The sequence below is a fragment of the Martes martes genome (genome assembly GCF_963455335.1).
Source record: "Martes martes genome assembly, chromosome: 9".
NCBI classification, from domain to species: Eukaryota; Metazoa; Chordata; class Mammalia; order Carnivora; family Mustelidae; genus Martes; species Martes martes.
Genome location: NC_137896.1, coordinates 23965834 through 23986406, shown reverse-complemented (window position 1 = coordinate 23986406; position 20573 = coordinate 23965834). Strand labels below are relative to the sequence as shown.

At 42.8% G+C, this 20573-nt stretch overlaps 1 protein-coding gene across 6 annotated transcripts in view; it reads left to right on the top strand.

The window, feature by feature from the left end:
* The window catches only part of RALY (RALY heterogeneous nuclear ribonucleoprotein), an 80922-nt gene that overhangs the window by 422 nt on the left and 59927 nt on the right, over nucleotides 1–20573 (top strand). For 2 of the 6 annotated variants that reach the window (XM_080812837.1, XM_080812834.1), the window contains exon 1: nucleotides 4085–4199. The exons of 2 other annotated variants lie outside the window; for them this stretch is intronic. The gene's annotated coding sequence lies outside the window, so the exon portion shown is untranslated. Of the gene's footprint in view, nucleotides 1–262; nucleotides 639–4084; nucleotides 4200–20573 lie in introns of those variants that run through there. 2 more of the 6 variants (XM_080812836.1, XM_080812833.1) reach the window with 2 other exon arrangements.

Below are 20573 nucleotides of genomic sequence, written 5' to 3'. Positions count from 1 at the left end.
TTAGAAACTCTTTTTTCGGCCATTCTGGGCGTCCCAGGAGCGGGAGTAACTCCCTCCCCCCCCGCACCTCCCCCGGCAAACCCCGTGTCTCTGGCCCGGCCCTTCAGCGCCTGCCCCCGGCCGCCTGGCGTTCCCTGGCCGCTTCCTCCTCGCGGGCACGGCCTGGGCTAGGAGTTGGCGGGGTGGGCCCGCGCCCGCTCGGAAGTTGAAGTCTTTGTGCTCGCGCCCCGCCCCGCCCGGCGAGGGGAGGAGGGAGAGGAGCGGAGGCCGCGCCGGGGAGGCCTGGGCGGGCCCGGCCCGGGCTTTCGTCCTGGCCCGGGCTTCTTCCGGCTCCCCCTCCTGGGCTCGGTCTGCCGGCTCCCCGAGGCGCGCACAGCTGGCCCTGCCTCGCTCCCCACGGGCCTCAGCGCCGCCTTGGCCCCCACCGCTGCCGTTGCTGGGCTCGTTGCACACCTTGGGGCTCGGAGAGAAGCAACAACGCGCCCTCGAGCTGGGGCGGTGTTCCGCACTTCACGCAATCCCCCCGTGCAGCCGAGCTTCAGTTTGCCCCTCCTTAAAATGGGGAAAAGAAAGTCGCTTCGAAGGATGTTTGTGGATTTAGGGAACTAGTATGTGAGAGAAGCGTTTAATACCAACAGGTAACATTTAATGGACTTGACTAGGAACTTCATAAACCATATTTAATTCTCAGGACGGCATTCTGGGGTTATTCCCCTTTACAAAAGCAGAAGGCAAGGCGCAGAGAGGTAAAATAATTTGCTCCCAATCACAGTTAGTAGCTACAGAAGTGTAAAGCCCTGGTACTGGAAGTACCTGTTATTTATTTCTTAGTGTGAGCTTGTGTAATCCCTTAGTGCAGAGAGGATTTTGACTTACCCTTGGGTCACTCCGTTTTCCCAGACTCCTAGGGTAGTGTCTGTTGTACTGTGGATGAAATCCCATTCTGGGGATACGGGAGGTCCGAGGGGAAGGAAATTACTATGAATTTCTTGCTAGTATTGCTCCGTAGAATTTGATGAATGTAGGGGACTCCAGATCTCAAGCTCACCTGACGTTCTCTGGGTTTTTGGCTCAAGGAAGGCTTAAGTCCTAATGAGGTCTAGCCTTTATTTTATTTGTGGGATGTTCCTTGGCCCCCCCCCCCGCCTCTCCCCCCCCCCGCCCCGCCCCCAGCCAGACCTTTTGTGTTCTCTGTAGTGTTTAGATTTCTAGCTCCTACTTGGGGAAGGAGAAGGGGGAAATGGCTCAAGTCAACTGCTTCAACTCCCTGCTTGAAATAGGGTTTTATTTTTCCTTTTTTTCAGATGAGACCAAGAGAGGGGTAAAAGTGAACTAAAATTAACTTTGGCAAGTTTCTAGTTTTCCAGTGTGTTTGGTCTCTATTAGGGGAATGTTTAAAAATATGAGTTCCTGGGCCGCATCTTGAAGGAGTCTTCTGATGTTTTGTATTTGTTCTTTGCAGTCTGGAGGTCTGTTGTGCTCTCCTCTTTCCAAAATTCTGCATTTAGGAGTTGTGGTATGTAGTAGCACCTGGAAGGGGTCTTTACCGTCTGGTCTTTTTTATCTGCCTTGTTCCCCCTACCCTGTTAACACTGGAAAGGGGAAATAAGTTGTCTAAATTTACAGACTGCCTTAGTGACAGAATCAGAATTATAATTCCGTTTTTTGATTTGCAGACTAGTAATAGTTTTATTTCTGCCATCCCTTGACACCTTTGGAAGGGGCACTAAATTACTTATTCAGGCCTTAACAGACCAGGAATCCTGAGTAAATTTAAATCTTGAGAAAGTTAGTTAGTTCCAGCCTCTCTCCATGCCTCAGGTTTAGCATTAAAAGGAGTTCAGGTTCTGTGTACAGGTGTACCAGTTCTCATTAGTCATTACTCTTATCATATGGTACTTTGTTTATAGTGTATAATAGTCTTCTGGAATCATCCGATTTCTAACCCAGTTCTGTGAGAGGTCTTGAGAGTTTGCTTTAAGTCTCCTTTTTACAGCTGTAATTGAGAATTGAGACACAGCAAGATTGGGGCACTTGTCTTAGTAAGGTCACCAAATTAACAAGTGGTGAGGACAGGACACCTTTCATGGGCAGAGGATTTGATGTAGCATCATTAACTGAGCCACTCGTGGCTCTGTGATGCTGTTTGTGTGGAGACTGTGAGAAATGGCTGTGAAAGTCTATTGGAGGAGGAGGAGGAGAAATAATACCTAACATTTATTAAGTACTTACTGGGTACCAGTTCCTGGACTAAGGACTTTCTGTGGGGTATCTCGTTTATTCCTCAGAGCGGAATGTTTGAATTAGGTATCATTACCCCTGTTTCACAGAGGTGGAAACAGGCTTAGAGAGGTTATATGACTTGCTCAGGATCATGTAATTGATAACCTCAAACAAAATAACTTTGAAGCCAGTGTGGGTTCTGTTCTTTTCTTTTCTCTCTTTCTTTTCTTTTCTTTCTTTGGTAAAAACATACATGAGGTAAAATTTGCCATTTTAACCACTTTTAAATGGGTAGTTGTCTGGCATTAAGTACATTAACACTGTTGTGCAACCATCACCACTAACTGTTGTTGTCTAGAACTTTTTTATCTTCCCCAACTGAAAATCTGTACCCATAAAACACCAACTCCCTTATTCCCCTGTTCCCGAAGCTCCTAACAACCACCATTATAGTTTGTCTCTGAATTTCATTACTTTAAGAACCCCATATAAGTGGAATCCTACTTTTTTTTAATCCTTTAGTGACTGGCAAAGCTGGCACTTCTAATACCTCCCTTTACCTCAGGGTGCTTTGTAAATGCAAAATGATTAGTCCTTATCTGCAGTAGGGTGTGGCATGCAGCCCCAGAGCTGGAACTGAGGCCTAGTTGTACCTCTGGCTAAGCCCTTTTCCCGCTTTTTTTGCTGTAGATTGGAGTTCCTTATCACAGAAGCCTTTTCTGGAAATCTCTGCCCCTTTTGTATCTTCCAAAGAGACCTCCTACCCTTGAAATAGAACACAGAGGACTCTCCACCCTTGCCTTGTTTGCACCTGCCTTTCCGACTATCCAGGGTTTGGGCATATCAGGCTGCAGTGATCAAGAATAGCAATGCTGTGACAGCAGCTCGGATCAAAACTACTCAGAGGACGATTAAATGGATTACCTTTATGAAATGCACTTTCTCTGCTCTCTGCTTTCCATAAAGTCACACAAAAAGGATTAGCTTTGGGTTCCTAGAGGGTGTTTATGAATACTCACTGCTTGCAGGTGGTTAAGATGGAGTTAAATGCCTTACAAAACTCCCTTAGGTTTGACTGTTTCTCTGTGTTTGGGGCATGGTGGAATATGGTGTTTTTGAAAGGTAGTTGGAATTCTGTGCTGATGCCAACGGGGTGGGGTGGGAGGTGTTCCAAAGATGGATAATAGGGCAACAAACAGATCTGAGCATGTTGCACTTTGCTTAAAGATCTAATGGCCTAACATTACCTATGTATTAAGTCCAAACCCCTGAGTGCGATAATGAGGTCTGAATGTGTTGAATTGTTTATTGGATAGGATCTTGTAGTTGAAGGGCTTTTAAAGCCTTGTCGACCAGCCGGCCATCTGGCCAACATTTGAATTGGCTACTTGCTGGGATTCGGTTCTGTTGGACACTTCATTATTATAAAGTTTTCCATTTACAGAAAAATTATTAAGCATCTGCCATGCACAGTCTTAAGCTTGGGATCTGAGTCTATACAGCCTTGTGGGGAAGGCAGGCAAGGAAACAGGCAATGTAAGAAGTGTTGTGAATAGGGATAAACACTATTAGAGCATAGATGAGTGGTAACTAACCCAGCCTTGGAGGCTTCTTCAGAGAAGTTGGCTGAGCTCAGATCTCAAGAAAAATAGAGACATAAGGCAGGAGGAAAAGATATTTGGAGAGTTGAGGAGGAGACAAAGATAAGACTAGGCAGAAGGAATAGCAAGTTTCTAGATGGTGGTGGTAATAGTTGAGACTTTTGGCCATTTCTGACATCAGGTGCTATTCTAAGCATTTAATGTGTTAATTTTTCCTATAGCCACCCTGAGTACATACTGTTGTTATTCCTGTTCTGTAGATGAGGAGCAGACCCAGAGGGGTTAAATACATCTCTCACGTTGCTCAAGATTCCTGGGTGAAGCATAAAGCAAAAGATAGGTGAATGTGACAAGAGAGGAGATGAGACTGGTAAGGTAGGTAGAGCAGAAGCCAAGTCATGAAAGGACAAATTCCCAGTTGAGGAATTTGGACTTCATTGCAGGGTGAGGGGGGCCGTGCTCCTGTGGGCATTTTAGAAGGATGTCTCTGGCTACCTGTTTGGGGAGTGGTTTGGAGGACTAGAGCACCATGGGCAAAAAGACCAGTTAGGAGGAGGCTGTTGTGGTAATACAAGTAGGAGATGATGGTGTTTCAAATGAAGAATGTGTATATGTAGAAGGAATTGAGCATTGAGACATAACAGTTATTGGTGTGGAGAGTCAACAAGGATGACTTCCTAGATTTCTACCTGGTGCAGTTCTGTAGATGGTGATGCTGATTATTGAGGTGAAGACATAAGAGAGGAGGTGTATTTCTCATGCAGGATCTTTACCTTCTAGTTGTTGATCTAGTTCTCCATATGGAGGGTTGGGGGTGGGGGCATGCGAGAGGGACAGTATTGAGCAACACATCTGGTAACTATTCCTGGCTAAACTAGATGATGTAAACACTAGTTTAGAAACGGAGGACATACTAGATCCCAGGCATTTAGGCCCTGCATAGCCCTGAAGACTGCTTATGTTAAGCCAAGGAAGGCTTACGTTTTTCCTAGACAATGCCCTTTGGTACTGAGATTCTTTCCATCTGCTAATGTGGCCCTCTCTAAGTCACCTGTGTTTACTACCTGCTAGGCACTGGGAAAACAAGGTAAATAAAATGTAGCTTCAGGAGCTTGCATTCAGAAAGGCAGCAGTTCTCAGTAGCTTAGATAACAGTGGTGGAGGTAGAGGGTAGGGTGGGGCAGGTCAGGGAGGGACGGGATGGAGAGGGACCTCAAGGGACTTTTGTTGGGACAAGTCAGGAGACCCTGCTCTGTACTCTAGTCTTTTCATCAGGTGGCAAAGGTCCAGGTTTATTCATCTATGATATTCTATCAGTAATGATAGAAAATAATGATGAGATGACTACAAGGGTCCCTTCTAGCAATAACAATTTATGATTCTAGATGATGGTTTAGATAGTGTATTTCTTGGAGAGACATTTTCTTTCCTCCTTTCTCTCTTCCTTTCTCTCTCTCTCTCTCTCTTTTTTTTTTTTTTTTTTGCCCCAGGCAATGGCAGGAGAAAGGGTAGAGATAGGAGGATTTTTCACATGAGTGTCTATAGAAACCTAGTTTTTTTCAGTTTTAGCTTCATGTATAAAATGTGTAACTGGAAGGGGGAGAAGATGACTAGTTATGTTAGCTTGCTGATCTACAACTATCCATTAGTTTCAGACCAGTACAGATTTTATTTTATTTTTTTAATTTTTATTTATTTATTTATTTTAAAGATTTTATTTATTCATTTGACAGATAGAGATCACAAGTAGGCAGAGAGGCAGGCAGAGAGAGAGGAGGAAGCAGGCTCCTGGCCGAGCAGAGAGCCGGATGCAGAGGCTTTAACCCACTGAGCCACCCAGGCACCCCTGGAGTACAGCTTTTAGACTCAGAATTAAAGAGAGGAGGGCAGTGGGATAAACTGGGAAGGAACCTAGTCCTGAGCCTGAGGATCATTCAGTCTGATTCCTGCTACTAACTCAGTTTGTATACTTGGCCAACTCCTTTCCTTCTTTGGCTGGCCTCATTTCATCATAAAATCGTCTCAGACCTCCCTGAAGTTTTGTAAAAGACCAAAAGGGTGGGAGCCGGAGAGAAAGAAAAAAGTTTGGAGGTCCTTCTCTACTCAGTTTTGTCTCCCTGCTTAAGTGAGTAGCTAGAGATAGGCATCTGCCCAAGTATCATTATTAGTTATCTTTTCTGTTTCTAAAACCCGTTCTTTTTCCTTGGTTTTAGTGTCTTTCTCTTACTTCATAACGGACTTCATGTGAATAAATGGGTTGTACCTCATAGAGGAGGGAGGAAGGGTGGAATATCACTAGATTCTAGTTTATATTCCCAAAAAGTCATTCAGTCTGTCCACTGCCCTTTGCTCTATGTGCAGGGGTAAGGGGAGGGAGGTTGTGGTTGAATACTTAGATTTTTCTGAGGCTCAGATGCTTGTATTTGGAGTGTTCCACTGACTAAAGTGCAAGTCTGGCCATTCTCCCCAACATGCCCAGTGTGGTTCCATTGGGGGAAATAGCAGGCATTTGATGCTTGGTAAAGACATATAAATTGTGGGGCACCTGGGTGGCTCAGTGGGTTAAAGCCTCTGCCTTCAGCTCAGGTCATGATCCCAGGGTCCTGGGATCGAGCCCCACATCGGGCTCTCTGCTCAGTGGGGAGCCTGCTTCCCTTCCTCTTTCTCTGCCTGCCTCTCTGCCTACTTGTGACCTCTCTCTGTCAAATAAATAAATAAAATCTTAAAAAAAAAAGACATATAAATTGTAATTACCTGATATTCTCTGGGATCTCAGTCTTCCTGTCTAAAACAACCGGGATGGACTGGATAATTTTGAATGATTTTTTTTCCCCCTTAATTGTATGAATTTCTAGTTTTACGTAAGTGACTTGAGAATTCATCTCTGGAAGGAGAAAGGACTTTGCTAGAGCACTGAGAGTATGTCAGAGGGCTAAATTCTGGGTTCACAGATAACTTTCTGTATATAAACAGATGGATATTGCTTTTTAGAGTGGACAGATTGCTGAAAAATTGCTTGTGGAATGAATTTATCAAATTGTCTGCTGATTTCCATTATAAACTTGGAGCTGTTGTCCCATGGACAAACTTGGAGTGTAAGACTATAAAAAAATTACATTTAAATATGTAGCAAACTGTTTAAAATCATAGAATAAAGAGAAAATTAAACACACACACACACACACACACCACACACACACACACACACACACACACACACACACACTATAATATGTCCAAACAGTACTAGGACTGGAAAAACACTAGACCAAAAATTTGCATTTCCTTAGAGCTTTAGGTTTATGAGATAGATACCTCTGCTGAGGTTACCTGGCCCTTGAAATGCCATCTGTGGAGAGTGAATAGTCCTGTTTATTTGTCAAGGTAAGAATCATTGCTTTATTCCAAGTAAGTATTCTTTTTTAGAAGGCCAGGCTTATAAGCTTAATATTATTGGCCAGGTTTTCTTCATTCTAGAGGCATTTATCTGGTATTTAGCAGTCTCCTTTTTGTTTTATTAAGGATTTTACTAAGCCTAGTTAAAGGTATTGCTTGCGTGGTGTCTGTTGATCTGTTTTTCTAGTTTCCTTTGTAATTTTTTGTGCCAGTGAAAGCAAGCTCAGCAGTAGACTTAAAAGAATCATTTTCGTAACTCATTATTTCTCTAGGTCTGGGTTTCCTTTCTCGAAGTATGATCATGTTGCATTGAGACATCAAATGTTGTTCCGTGCTTACACAGACCATTTTAAGGCTTTGGGACTTTTTTCTTCCAGATAGCTGTAATCTGGCACTGAGTGACAGTGTTGTTAATATAATAATGATATCTATGCCTGAATCAGTTGAACATAAGAATATCTTTTCTTCAAACCCTGAAGACTCACTCTAAAGTGATTTTCACACCAATTAAAATCAGCTCTTACTAAAATTAGGGGCTTGGTAGAGTTACCATGCCAAATAGGTTACCTAGCTGCTGTAGTGTGATTATGCTTGTGTAGCTGCTTTCCATCTCAAAGTTCAGTTATTCATTTCTAGGAATTTGGAGTACCTGCTGTGTTCTCTCTATGGAGAACATAAACACCTAGCAGGACATAATTCCTGCCCTCAATTACTTTCAGTTTTGAGAGGGAGCAGAGAAGTACAGTAGATCCTAGCTCTTTCTTATTCCTGAAATTTGGGTTGAGGGTTCAGACTAGAAATAGCAGAATTGATGGATGTATCACTAGGCAAGGAGACTTGTTTGAATATGACTTCCAGTGTTTAGAAAGATTTATTTTAGAGAGGGAGAGAAAGAGCTTGCACTCAAGCAGGCGGAGGGACAGAGGGAGAGAAAAAGTCTAGAAGCAAACTCCCCACTGAGCACAGCCCAACATGGGGCTCAATCCCAGGACCCTGAGATCATGACCTGAGCCAAAATCAAGAGCTGGCTGCTTAAACAACTGAGCCACCCAGGTGTGCCCTCCCCACCTTTATTTTGCCTCCCTTTATTCTTTGTTGCTGAGGTGTCCCACATGCAGTGTGTAGAGTGAAAAATGTTAGGGTAGGGGACAACACTGTCCTTCAGGTTTGGGTGTCTAGACATCTGCTTAGTGCTTTCCCTATTCTCCTCACATCAGTTCTCTGGATGGCTTCCAGAAAGATTTGATATTGTCTAGGTTCTTATTTAGGAAGGAAGAAAATTAAGTTTCGTATTGAATTCTTTTACATTTTATTATACTCAGTTTCGAAGTAAAATAGTTCTCTATTTTGTGTGTAAGTAAATTATTTGAGGTGTGGCTTCTGGTATTTGCTCAATTTGTGACTTACGAGTTGTGATTAAATTGTGGTTCTTGAAGCCCACTGCCACTGTCTATGTCAACCACCTTTGACATTTTGCAGCACAGAGCCTTTGGGAAATGGAGGGACTGTTGAATTTACCCTGATCTTGAAGGGTAAGATCTTCCTCTTTCCTGGTCCCTATACTCAAAAAAGTTTGTTGGGATGCTGTGTTGTGTTCATAATTTCTCCCAACAATTTAGCATTGCCTGTGAGGTCTAGAAGAGGAAATATGTCTGTGCCTGTTCTTGAAGTATTGCGGACAATACTGAGATCAGCCATCCCAAATGGGAGCACACCTAGTGCCTTCTTGGGGCTGTGAGGGATGTAAACATGTATAGCATATTCTTGCTTTCAGGGAACCTGTGGTCTCTTTGGGGAGATAAGATTATCATGAATATGTATCTAACAGTAAGACAGTTTGGTATAGGTAGCTTGGTTTGGAAGACCAAGGTCTACTCTTGTTCCTTGGTACTAATTTGGCCAGGTAAATGGAAATAAGTCATTTTTCCTCTTGGAACCTCCATTTTGTCATCTGTAAAAATGGGGTTAATATTTCATATCTTGACTTCCTCACAATGTTACTGTGAGGAGCAAGTTAGATAATGTTACTAAAAGTAAAAAAGTACATTATAAAACCAGATGATGCAATTTATATGTGAATACATGAGTCATTTGTCAGAGTTAATGGGTAAATGGCAGAGTTTTCCATAGGAAGGGAGATCTCTTTGGGGTGGAGTGATCAGGAAGAGTGGTCTGAATCAACCTCTAGGATTGGAGAAAAGAATGGTGGAAGCATTTAGACAGTGGTAGTGATGAGGCAGAATACTAGGAAAAATTTCAGGGGGAGCAGTTAGTGTTTTCCAACCTCAAGTCATAGGGTGGGCGTATGTTCAGCTTTAGTAGTTACTGCCGAACAGTTTTCAGAGGCATACCAGATCACACTCTCATCACTGGTATGTGAGAGAATTCCTGTTGCTCCATGTCCATGTCAGCACTTAGCATTGTCTGTATTTTTCATTTTAAGTCCTGCTGGTTGGTGCGTAGTTATAAAAATGAGTTTTAAGAACCATGATAGGAATTCCCAGGTAGCAGTACCATAAAGAGGTAAAGAGATTGGGATTTCAGAGGAGGGAGAGATTGCTTCATTTGTGGGGGTATGATACCCAGGGAATATTTATGGAGGTGTGAGCATTTTGCTGGGTTTCATAGGAAAAAGATAATGACTATATGTTATCTGGGACCACTTAGATTCTAATATTCTGTCTGGTTATGCTTATAAATTGTGAACCAGTATTTCTGTGTCTGGACTCTACTCCCAGACTATCCAGAAGCAGCATCCAGGTATCTCTTCTCAGTTGCTGTGCCCCTCTCCTTTCTCCTCCCATTTTTTCCCCAGAAAGTTTGGTCACAGGAGATTTTAGTCTGTAGAGATGGAGAGAGGACATTCTGTATGACGGGAACATCTTGAATAGAAACACATGAATGACTAAATTGAGTGGCATCCCTATTCCTGCTAATGAGCTGGGGGTGGGGAGGATTTGTCTCATACTTTAAAGGTGGGTGATGCCTTCTCATAGCCTTCTGGAGCAGGTGGAAAAGGTCTGCTGTTCCCAAGCCGATTTGTATTTAAACTGGATAGAAGGATGAGAATGACTCTTTGCCCATAATTACATCATTTCAGGGAATAAATTAATCCAGTGAACAGTCATACTTGAATTATGTTGAGAGTTTGTCTTCTCTTAAAAGAAGGGGGAGGGGGCGAGAGGGGAATGCCAAAACCTGAAGAGCTTAGTCTCTCAGAGCTCATCTATTACTTGTATATTTGCTCAGGGAAAAATTGCCATTTCTTTGTCAGCTTTTATCCTGCTGGGTGGACCCTAGCTGGGTGGTTTTTTTCTGTACTTTTACCAAATCACTTTGAAGGCTGGCGTGAACACTGATCATTTCTTAGAGCCTTTCCTCTTTGTTCTGTCAGCAAATATTAGAAAATGGACCTTAAATTACCTGGTTGGGGGAAATAGGTGGCCCTGCCTGCTCCCAGAGAGCAGTACTTCCATGTTAAACATTAGTCTGGTCCCAATCCTGTGTCATATCCTGGGGTATTTGTCAGGAGAGACTGGGGATGTTAGAGCTGCCACTGGGGACATTTACCAGAGGGTATTTTGGCTTTCTGTCAAGCAGACTAGTTGAATACTTAAAAATCTGAACCTAGGTTCTACACCCAAGTCTGTGTTTCATATTAATAATTGCTGCCATGTGTTGGGTACCCACTGTGTTGCGATACCATGCCTTGTACCTTGTGTTCATACTAAAGGGCTGATGTTTATTGAAAGTTTCTATGTGCTAAACTCTGTGTTTGTGTATATAGAAATGTTTATAAATGATGTATTATAAAACTTAAGTTTAAATTTCTGTTTAAATTTGTTATATGTTAAATGTGTTATATAAATTTTATATATCATATATAAATCTGTATACATATATATAAAAACATATTTATTCTCACCTCAACCCTAAGAAGTACGTTCTGTTGATCCTCATCATATAGATGGGAAACTGAGACATTCTGAGGTTAAGATATATGCCTGTAGTCACACTGCTAGTAAATGGAGTTGACAGGATTTAAACCTAACCAATTCTTTTTAATATGGAAAATTTTAAACATACACAAAGTAGACAGAATAAGTTAGTGAAGCATGATATACCCATTGCTCAGCTTCAATTCACAATCATATTTTGTTTATACCCGTACCTGCTTCTCCTCATCCTATGCTTTGAAGGAAATCTCAGCTATTTTATTTTGCTCTTAAATATTTCACAGTATATTTCTAAAGGATGACTTGTTTTTGTTTTTAAAGATTTTATTTATTTACTTGATGGAGAGAGACAGCCAGAGAGAGAACACAAGCAGGGGAAGTGGGAAAGGGAGAAGCAGGCTCCCTGCTGAGCAGGGAGCTCAATGCAGGACTTGATACCAGGACTCTGGGATCATGACCTGAACCGAAGGCAGACACTTAGCGACTGAGCCACCCAGACACCCCTAAAGGATGACTTTAAAACAACCACAGGGGCATCTGGCTGGCACAGTCAGGAGAGTATGTGACTCTTGATCTCAGGGTCGTGAGTTCCAACCCCAGGTTGGGGGTGAAGTTTATTTACAAAACAAAAAACATGAAGCACAACCATAATGCCATTTTCATACCTTATAAAATTAACAGTTCCTTAATACCATCAAAATCCAGATTGTGTTCAAATTTTCAATTATCTCATAAATGTCACAATCTTATTTTTAGTTTGACTTAGGATTCATGTAAGATCCACACATTTTAATTGGTTGTTACATATCTTAAGTCTCTTAATTCGTAATTTCACTTCTGTTTTTGTTGTTGTTACCTTTATTTGTAGAAGTAACTGGGTTTTTTCCTGTAGAGTTTTCCGTGTTCTGAATTTCCTGTAAATTGGTGGTTGTATCTAGGGGGCAGTATGTCTTAATCCTCATGGCAACTCTACAAAAAAATAGGTATTCTTATTTTGCAGATGAGAAAACAGACTGAGAAAGGTTGAGTTGGGTGACTTGCCCATGGCCTCACAGCTACCTTGGATGTGAACACAGACCTTCTTGCCTCCAAAGCCTTTGTTCTTTGCGTTTTTACCACTCCCCTAATCGTTGAGCTTGGGCAAATCACTTTAAGTTCTCTGGACCTTAGTTTCTTTGATATGTATACTGAGAACTTCCACAGGACTGATGGTTTATATATCTATGACCGTTTGAGTGCCTACCATGTGATGAAGGCATGGTACTAGATACTGAGGGTGATGCTCAGATGAATAAGACTGTCTTCAGTGAGCAGATAGCTAGGGACTGTAGGACCATACCCTGTTTGAGACATGGAGCCTGTTTTGGCCATGGCGAGGCTATAGGAGCTTCCTAACTAGCCTCCCCACATCCTTTCTTGCCCTCTTGCATGCCATGCTCCTCCCTGCTGCCAGGTGCCTTTTTCTAAAAACCATTTTTGTTGTGTTCTCCCCTGTTCATAAATCTAGTTTGAGAGACTTGGTAAATAAGAAACAAAAGTTTTTCCAGCAATAAACCTTCCCTCCTTGGATTGAGTTACTGTTTCAAGGGCAGCTGGTCTTTTTTTTTTTTTTTTTTCTTTTCTGTTTGGCATAGGTGTTATTGCTTTTATGGAAATGCTGAGGAAATCTGGAGATGATAGAATAATGATGGAGTAAAGCATGGGAATGCCATCTTGATTCAGGGGAGAGCATACATTTAGCATTGTACTCTTTACGCCAAGGATGTTTGACCCTAATGGGGCAGTTGTGCTCTTTTGCAAAGAAAAGGAACTTGAAGTTGTGGAAATCAGGGACAGGAGTTTTAAAGATACCTTTTGAGGGGAACGAAGCTGCTGAGCCTTCATTTTACTGGCTAGCCAAGCCATTAAAATGAATGTGGTATATAGGAGTGAATGTGGTATATAGAGCAGTGGTTTGAGTCTGTGGTAATTTGGGTGGCATACAGTCAGCACTGGGTCCAGACTGACAAACAGCTGTAAGTAGTAAAGTCAAAAGTCCAGAGAAGTAAGGTTCAGGGTGTTCGTATCCTTAGAGTGCCTGGCGTGGAATAGGTACCTAATATCTTTAAATCTTTATTTTAAAAATTTTTTTGGCAGTTGATTAAGCCAAAGGCTGTGGAATCATGGGTTCTAAAGCTCAGGAACCAAGTGGTCTAGGACCCTGGATAGCTCCTTGGAAAAGCAGTGTTCCTCTGACCAAAGTTAGGCATCCTTAGGGGACTCCTAAATCCTTCCTGTTCAGAACTAGTCAGAGGATCATTTTTTTTTTTTTTTTAAGATTTTATTTATTTATTTAACAGAGAGAGATCACAAGCAGGCAGAGAGGCAGGCAGAGAGAGAGGGGGAAGCAGGCTCCCCTCTGAGCAGAGAACCCAATTCGAGGTTTGATCCCAAGACCCTGAGATCACGACCCAAGCCAAAGGCAGAGGCTTAACTCACTGAGCCACCAGGCACCCCTAGTCAGAGAATCTTATCCTCTAGATCAGGGATTGCAACCTGACAGCCCCTTGGGGTGTTTCTGGCCTGCATACATATTTTGACTTGACCAGTGTTTTTATGTTTTGTTTTGAATTGGACCCCAGCCTGGGGATATTAGGGCTGCCTTTCAGTGGAGATAACTTGTATGAGATCACAGATCCTGGTGTGGGCTATGAGGGTGACTGATTCCTCCTGAAGAGGGAGGAGGATTTTTTGAGGAAGTATCAGAGACTGGAACAATTTTCCTCTTCACAAAAGTGGGAATAGCGCCCTGCTATTTTATGGAAGAGTTCACTCCTTGAGCCCACTACCAGGGACTCACTGTATGGTGACTCCTTGTGCACTGTCTTGTCCATGTTTAAGAAGCTTGTAGCTTGGCTTTTTTTGGTTTTTGGCACAAGGATGTGATTCTGATCTTTGGGTAAGTCTGCATTACCAGCTTAGTTTGGCAAAAATGCTTTTGTTAAAGAGTTACGTTCTTCATTTCTGTTTATTTCACATCTGTCTCCTTATTGGCTGGCTTCTTATTTTTTTTTTAAAGATTTTATTTATTTATTTGACAGAGATCACAAGTAGGGAGAGCAGCAAGGAGAGAGAGAGGGGGAAGCAGGCTCCCTGCTGAGCAGAGAGCCCGATGTGGGGCTTGATCCCAGGACCCTGAGATCATGACCTGAGCTGAAGGCAGAGGCTTAACCCACTGAGACATCCAGGCGCCCCTTGGCTTGGCTTCTTTAGATAGGGCATATTTGTTCTCAAGTTTGTCAAAGCCCTCACCATTTCCTTTTGTTTCTGCGATACCCAAGTCCAGTGCCAATTGCCATTTACCACCAGACTAGAACTTTTTTCTTCAAAACTCTCGGTCAGCTGTGCTTATTTTTGCTACCTGCTTGGTCCTTTTGGGCCAACCCCGCTGTAGATGGAACTCTGTAATATTGGAGGGACTTTGCCCAGTTACCGTGCTTCTTAGTCCCCTGGGACTAGATGAATTATCTTCATTTTATTAGAAGCTTTGGTATCCCTACTGGCTAGTAAGTCTGTCTCTTGGCTTGTCTTAGGATTTCACAAGGACAACAAACTAGTCAAGGCTCAGTGAACCTTGTCCTTGTAAAATTAGCATTTTTTTTTTTTGCAATCTCTAAAACTCACAAGTTTGTGTGGTAGGGGTTGGGAGGGGTATGGAAGCTGGGTCCCAGTGCCTCATGAAAGAAACCATGACCTCTAATACAGAATTGTTTTACTTAGGAATTAGTCCCTGGTCTTTCTCCCACCTAGCTGTATTGAGCAGCAGCTCCTGTGTGTTGAAAGTAGGTGACTTTTTCTGAGTGACTTCTTGTTGCCTATTCCCTTTGGCTTCTTGCAATTACTGTAACATCATCTTGTATGTGGAGCACCATGGTAATTTCCATGACAACTGATCATGATTTCCCAGATAAAGGGAGGAAGCTAGTAAGTGTTAGGAACTCAAAAAGGATATTGGGCTAACTTCTTGTGATTCTAGTAGAATTTTGAGCTGGAAAGGACTTTTCAGCAGCAAAGTCTTAATTAAACCTTTTCCTTTTATAGACAGGTCCCTGTTTGAGATCCTTAGCTTAGTGTTCCTTTGTGCTCCCTACTCTATGGCTTTTTTCCATATATCCTACTGGACCATGAGCTCCACAAAGGCAGGAACCATGCCTGTCTTGTTAATTATTGTTTTCCTGGCGCCTACCATAGGACCTAAGTATGTTTTGAGTGAGTAGATAAACCATGTTGGAGTTTCTCAAAACGGGACACATGGGTGCGTATTGGGTGATAAATGAAATCATGGGATAAAATATATCTTCCTGAAGTGTCAGTGTACTCAGATTTTTTGAAGGTGAATTAGTGTAAATATAATTGGTAATTGAAAAGTTTACTCATTAAATCATGTTGGTATGGATTTTTTTTTTTTTTAAAGATGAGAAAGCATTAGATAAATTATAGGATTACAGTAGGCGCTTTGACCTTTACCCCACGGGGTCTAGGGTTGCCACAACTCTGATTTTTTTTTTTAAATTTATTAATTTATTTTAGAGAGAGAGAGAGGGGGGCGGGACAGAGGGAGAGAAATCTCCAGCAGACTCCTTGCTGATTGAGGAGCCTGATGCTGGGAGCCCAATATCACAACCTGAGCCGAGACCCAGAGTCAGATGCTCAACGAACTGAGACACCCAGGTGCCCTAAGAACTCTGATATTTTTGAGAAGCGAGAAAACTGACTTTTTAAAAACATGAGATCTGGGGTGCCTGGGTGGCTCAGTGGGTTAAAGCCTCTGCCTTCGGCTCAGGTCGTGATCCTGGGATCAGGTCCTGGGATCAAGCCCCACATCGGGCTCCCTGCTCAGCAGCAAGGCTGCTTCCCCTTTTCTCTCTCTGCCTGCCTCTTGCCTACTTGTGATCTCTGTCATATAAATAAACAAAATCTTAAAAAAAAAACCCAAACAAAAAACATGAGATCTGATTGGAATGTTAGCAATTAATTGAAAAGTTTTTTAAACAAATTTATGTGGGTCAGACAAAACACATCTTTGGGCTTGAGCATCTGTTTGTGACCTAGGAGATAAACAGGTCTGAGCAAGGAACTAGACTTTGGACAGGGAGGGCCAAATGGATGATAGTGTCAGGGACAGCGTCATTCTGGGTTACTTCTCCTTGGCTTCATACTGGTCATAGCTCAGAGTGGAAAGAATGAAGTTATGACTTGGTAGGTTAGGAAAATTCCCATATTGCATATCACCCTCTGTGGGAAACACATTCTGTAAATTCATAGGCTATGAACCCCTAAGAGAGCTTCACCTTTATTACCCTTGTTTTGCGGATGAAATTGAGGTCCAGGGAAGGAAGCAGAACTTTTCTGAGGTCTTGGGCAGGCCCTGCATCAAACTCCAGACCTTTATTTGGTGTTTCTGCCTCACACACTTTCAGGGCATGCAAGGTGTTTTGGCTACTTTAAGGGTGGTTAGTAGAGCTGGGGCAAACTCCATTTCTTGGCATAACTCTGTCATTTTGTGCAAAGGGAGGGTTGAGGTGGCGGTTAGTAATGTGCTCAGTCTTAGCGCAAAGGTCTATTTCTGTCACTAGCATCAGACTGACCTTATTTTTTCTACCTAGAAAGATATACAGGACAGCTCAGCAACAAGAAATCTCAGTGCCAACATCTGTCTCTCCTCATGCTTTCCTGCTTCTTCTGTTTCCTCTCCTCCAGCTACTTTCTCCTTGACCCTACTGCCCTACTTTGTGCATCACTCCCCCCCCCAACCCCTAATCCCCACCCTTTTATTCCTTGTTTTTCTGACTGTTGCCTGCCCTCCTCCTCCATGGGAAATTCTTATAATGCCTCTGTAATAGGCAGAGCCTGGGATTGGACCTGTTTCCAGGGTTTTTGAGGGGACTTGCTCTAAAGTAGGGCAACTAAATAAAGGAGATTAAACATTTTAAAACTGTCCCCATTCTCCACCTCACCCCAGGTTGGAAAGGATAAAATCTCAACTCTGGGTTTGGCTGCAAGGCTCATACAGTCTCGTGCCACGTTACTATGCTGCCTTTTGTCAGCAGCATGGTAACACCCACTGTTCCCCGTGTTCCTGCTCAGTTCAGAATGACTTTGTTGTTTGACTGTTCTCTGAGTAGAAAGCTCTCAGCTCCCTGCCCCCTTAACCAGACAAGCTCCTGTTCATTTTTTCAAAGCATTTCAAATGCCATCTTCTCAATGAAGCTTTCCATGGTCATTCCATAAGCAGAGTTCTTTACACTTTACTTCTACTTCTGTAGTTGTACTCTGCTGTTGTATCACACCCAAATCTGCTCTCATTCATGAAATTAAAATCTTATGGGCCAGGGAACAGTATACTACTTATCTTTTTCCTTTGTGTATTTGTAATAGTCCTGACATAAATAGTACTTGGAGAATGAATAACAGAAACGTATGTGTACTGATACCTTGGTGTAAAGTTGAATGTTAAATGCTATGGGTCAAATATGACAAAGTGCTGTGGAAGTTTATGGGACTTCTTGAGAGCTAACTTCTTTTTTTTTTTAAGATTTTATTTATTTATTTGTCAGAGAGAGTGAGCACAGGCAGACAGAGAGGCAGGCAGAGGCAGAGGGAGAAGCAGGCTCCCTGCTGAGCAAGGAGCCGGATGTGGGACTCGATCCCAGGACCCTGGGATCATGACCTGAGCCAAAGGCAGCCGCTTAACCAACTGAGCCACCCAGGCGTCCCGAGAACTAACTTCTAGCTGGGAGAAATCTTGGAAGCTTCTAAAAGCTGGTAGTCTTTGAAAATGTCCTTGAAGATTTAGAAGTTCAAAAGCTTGGCAAAGATGGTGGGAAGAACATTCCAGATGGAGGCTGTGGTTGCACTAAAAGCAATGAGGAAGTGTAGAGATGAGGCCTCACCACCTACACCACCCATCCCTTTAGCCAGAATTCCTGCTAGAGTGTGTGCTGTTTCTAGGCCAGCCTAAAGGAAATTGTCTTTTCCTGTCTTTTCTACCTTTTTTCTTTCTTCTTTCCTTCTCTTCTCCCTATCTCTTACAACCTGCTTGCCTTTTATTTTTGTTTTTTTCCCCCAACCTTTCCCCTTTCTTTCATCTTCACATTTCTCTAGTCCTCCTCCTTTTTAAAAAATTTCTCTACTTTATTCTTTCTTGCCCTCTTTCCCAAATTACCCAGGAAATCCAGTCCTTTGGGTTGAGATGTGAATCAGCTATACAATATTTAACTCCAAATAAACACCTCTCCTTGTGAAGCTGAAAAATAATCGTGGCATAATTGCTTCTTATGTGTCTGTTGTGTTTTATTGGCATTGACTTTATTTAACCTCCCACGATGCTGGGGGTGTTGTTATCATTTTTCTTTTTTTTTTTAGTAGCTGTCATAATGTCATTTTTAATGAGAAATTTCTGCAGACAGGCCTGCCCTTGAGTGGTATGAGCCTTCAGGCAAAGCTAGGGCTGGATGAGTCAGAGATGCTCATGGATCTGTTTTCTCATGCATCAAGTGTCTAGGCCACACATACTCCCTCTCCTGTCCCTACAAGTTCATATGCTTTGCAATACATAGACACAAAATTGAGTCACAAAGGTGCACACATTGCTTCTCTCCCTTACATTTTCAAGTTACCTACTCCCTCCTCCTGCATGTACCCACACATTTATCCTCCAATAGCCCCGTCCCACTGTTTTCTAACCAGCTATTCAGAATTGTATGTGTTACGGAGGTATCTGCAAGCTTCACAGACACCACACTGTTTCCTTACATAGCCACACAAGTCCTTCCCTATACACAGACACATCTCCCCATGCTCTGTGTCTCACACTCAATACCACACCATCTCCTGCTATTCTCTACATATCCTGTCCTTGGGTATTTCTAATTTTCATCATAAGAAACATTTTAGTTTTGAAAGGAAATGTCTTTGCTGACAGCCACACTAGTGGACTGTTAGAAGTCTGAACCATTTATGACAGATACTTCTGAAGCCCCTAGAATAACCTTGTTATGGTTGGGGTGAGGGAAGGCTGGGACAGACAATAGAGGGTTGCTTTTAAATGGCACTGTTATGACCCAAGGTAGATTTGAACCTAGGTGCAAACTGGTCCTGTGATTTCAGGGTTCACTTTTATTGGAAGATGATCATATAACTTAGGAAAAGAGAGCCACTGCGTATGTTCCATATCACGTTCTCTGGGGTGGGACCCAGATAACTATATTTTTAACAAGTTCCTAGAGTTTTTTGTTGTGTAGCCAGGTTGGGAAGCAGTTATCAAGAGTAAAGAAATAGAAGTAACATGTACATTATCTTTTTTGTACCACTTTGGACAAATTATCTTTTCTGGACCTCTGCTTTCTCCCCTGTAATGTAACAAAGCTCATGCTCATAAAGGACCGACCTTCCTTCCTTCCTTCCTTTCTTCAAGTAAATCCTAAACGTGGCTTTTTTTTTTTTTTTTTTTAAAGATTTTATTTATTTGACAGAGTGTACAAGCAGGGGGAGCGGCAGATGGAGGGGAAGGGAGAAGCAGGCTCCCCACTGAGCGGGGAGCCTGATGTCGGGCTCAATCCCAGGACCCTGGGATCAGGACCTGAACTGAAGGCAGTCACTTAGCCAACTGAGCCATCCAGGTGCCCCAAGGACCCTTTCATCTCTTAAAATTTTATGCTGTTTTATGATGAATTCAGTCCGGTATCCTTTTCTACCAAAGAAGTGGTGGCTCTCTGGGTCTACCCTGGGCAGAGCATTTCAGGCTTTGGCCAGAGACCAGCAGAGGCAGCCTAGGCCCTGACCTTCTGTCAGCAGTGACACGGGTCCTGATTAGAAATGGATCGATAATGGGCCTGCAGCCAGGCCAGGGGAATCCTGGGAGGAGGTTAGAGTGCTCCTAGCTAGGGAGAATCTGATTACCATGAAGTGGCTTTGGTTACACTTGTCAGCACAATTCTGGTGTAGCCCTCTTCCCTGGGACCAGCAGGCAGGGCTGCCCCAGCAGAGAAATTGGTTAATTTGTATCCCCCTTTGATATGTTTTCCTCACCTCTGTAAACTTAAACATAATATGCTACATAGTACAGCTGCCCTCTTCAGATGGAAAAATCGTTTATTGAATACCTACTAAATGTTGAATACTGGTTTAAAGCCCATTTATATGTTTATTTCTCCTACTGGGATAGATTTGAAAAGGAAGCTGAAGCTCAGAAGTGAAATGACTTGGCTGTCCTATGTCACACAGCATGTTCTGTATTGTACTACATTAGATTTCTGAGCATTTGCAGCACTGATTCCAAGCTGATGAAGTGTTTTCTACCAGGGCGATCCCTTATCTTTCTCCAGACTGAACTGGAGCTCAGGCCCTCTCCCTGGAG